Genomic DNA, 2,856 nt, shown 5'->3' on the forward strand with positions numbered 1-2,856 from the left:
TTTCAGCTCCAGGTGAGCAAAAGAAACTTACAAATAATAAAGGCTATCTAAAAGTGGAATGAACTACCTCAGAAGATATGTTCCTCACCTCCACCTTTTTGTGGTAGAAGAAGTTTCAGATTAAATCACCAGTAAATCTCATGTCAGTTATAAGATTTTGTTGATTCTGGAAAGAGAAAAAAAAACAAGTTTAGCAAGGCAGAGTGATGTAATAGAAAGAGCACTGGATTTGGAATCAAAGGACCTGAGTTCAAATTCCAGCTCTGCTTCTCTCTCTCTCTCTCTCTCTTTCTCTCTCTCTCTCTCTCTCCCCCGTTGGATATTTTGCTTCATCTCATTGTTCCTTAGTTACTTCATCTGAAAAAATGACGAGGTAGATTGATGCATGTCTCAGGTCTCTTCCATACCTAATTTTCTACCATCCTAAGAGGCAACTTTTCCCTTTACACCTATGGAATATGTGTTCCCTAGTGCAGAAGAAAGAAAGAGAAATAATGACAGAAGGCTGGCAGCAGATGAGTAAATGTGACTCTGTCTCTATAACATTTCAGGTACAAGATTCATGTAATTCATGCAAATTCAGAAATAATTAAGGGTCGTGTTTAGGGGATAAAGTCATGGCATTTTGCTTTTACCTGAGCAACCAAAAAAAGGGGTCATTTCTCCTGATTTCATATTCAATTATTCATAACCACACACACATGGATTTTAGTACCATAAAAGGTCAGGTCTCTTTGATACTGCAATTGTTTTAATTTTTTTTTTCCTTAAGTCAGGAAGTGCCCCCATGAATATGCACAGGCATGCCACTACCACACTCTCCTCACTGTTCATTAACAGTGCGTTCACTGTATATTTCAAAGTCAAACAAATAATCCCCGTCAGGAATATGAATTTTTAATATCCTCTATATTTCATTTTAAATGAAATGTCAAAATGATGGAAAATATTTCCATGGAAATTTGGAAAGGGCAGCATCGAATCCGGACTGCTGTTTCTACTGCTCTGCCTCGGTTGGTCCAAAGCATCATTAAGAGAAACATTGGCACAGCTGAAGTCAGGTTTTTATTTCAGGGCTGGGTGGGGAGGAGATGAGGAAACATCCAGACCATATTTCCTGTCTTCATCCTTCCTTTGGTAGCTTGGAAATGTCAACCTGAAATCAGTTTGCTGAGCAAATATGTTTTTCTGTGCCAACAGGACTTGCTTTCTGTTTTTTCTTCAGAAAATGGATGTCAGTTGTTTACATGTTACCTGCTTCATCCTCCAGCCACGTTATTTGGGTATCTGTTCATTTAGCATGGGTGCCCCTCTGTGCCCCTTCATGCTTTAAAGCCAATATTCCATTTTTTTAGTAGGCCAAACTCTTTTGGTGTCCTGAACACATTTTACAGACTCTCCTTTGTTTGTATGCCTGCTTTCTTTCCTCTCATCCTTTCAGTCAAGGCTTTGTGCTTACTTTTATCTGTTATTCTTTTCCTACTCCCCCTAAAAATAATCCTTCTTAAGAAATAAATCCTCTGGGTTCTTTTACTTTGTCATCTCTTCACTAGAAAACAGAAGCTGATCTAGTAGAGGGGAAAGAACTCTAGATAGAGAATCAGAGATTCTGGGTTCAAATTTCAAATCTGTTACTTATTAACTAAGTGATGTACGGCAATGAATGGTTGAATGAATGAATGAATGAATAGGATGGATGGATGGATGAAATGGATAGATGGAAGGATGTACTAATGAAATGGATAGATAAAAAGCATTTATTACGCACTTTCTTTGTTTCATTTCCTGGGATACATATAAATAATGAGACAATCCCTACCCTAAAGCAAACTGGCATTTTAATGAAGGTGCTCACTTCAACAACACACATACTAAAATTGGAATGATACAGATAAGATTAGCATGGCCCCTGTGCAAGGATGACATGCAAGTTCTAATGATGAAATCAACATATGTAGGGGAACAGTGGCTAGGAAAGAGTATTTGGACCTGAGAAGTCAGAGGGATGGAGAGTGATGCAATAGAGGAGTCATAAATGGAAATGTTTTCCATCATTTTGACATTTCATAGAGAAGAGCTTGATAAACTCTTACCAGAAGCAATATAGTACTGATCTAACTACGATTCTCAGAGGAAAAGACTGGGGGTAGGGAAGAGATATAGGAATTTGGAGACAGTGCAGATGGCTGGAAGATGACCAAACAAAACAGCTGGAAGCATGGTCTAGTGATCCGAGGTGGATTAGATAGAGAGAACTACATGAATTGGTGTTCATTTACTAATCAGGACACCTTGACCCTCCAAAATTAAATGAATTAAATCCTCTAGGTGCAGTGATGGTGAACCTTTTAGAGATCAAGTGCCTAAAAAGCAATCCTCATGCACATGTGAGCTCCCCTAACCCCCTTTCCCCAGACAGGGGAGGGAGAACATGTTCCTATTGGACTTCTGGGCAGAGGGGTGGATGAAATGAGAAATGTCCTCAGGCACTTGTGGAGAGGGGGAGGGGAGCAGCCCCCTCCTGCATAGGTTCACCAACATGCTCTAGGACATAGTCTCTAGGGCACGGTTTAACAAAAGAGAAGATGGGTGAAATGGACAGAAATCACTTTATCCCCCAGGAGGAAGTGTCTTCATTTGAAAAATGAGGAGGGAGAACTAGGTGATATCCATAATCCTTTCCAACTCTAAATTCTACCGAATTCCCAAATCTCTCCAGCCCAGGGTGAAATAGATTTAGAATTGCAGCTTTAATAGATATTAACTAATGATAGATGTTGACTAATACTAAATAATGTGATGACTATGACCTGTTTGAGCCTCAGTTTCCTCATATGTAAACTGGGTAATAATAGT

The 2,856-nt window shown here is 39.3% G+C and overlaps 1 non-coding gene across 1 annotated transcript; it reads left to right on the forward strand.

The window, feature by feature from the left end:
- The first annotated feature begins 1,847 nt into the window (after positions 1 to 1,847).
- On the forward strand, positions 1,848 to 1,956 carry LOC123238351. The gene has a single exon (XR_006505550.1). It is a non-coding gene; the product is annotated as a U6 spliceosomal RNA (small nuclear RNA).
- Positions 1,957 to 2,856: the final 900 nt, after the last annotated feature.

The sequence above is a fragment of the Gracilinanus agilis genome, chromosome 2, assembly GCF_016433145.1.
Source record: "Gracilinanus agilis isolate LMUSP501 chromosome 2, AgileGrace, whole genome shotgun sequence".
Lineage (NCBI taxonomy): Eukaryota > Metazoa > Chordata > Mammalia > Didelphimorphia > Didelphidae > Gracilinanus > Gracilinanus agilis.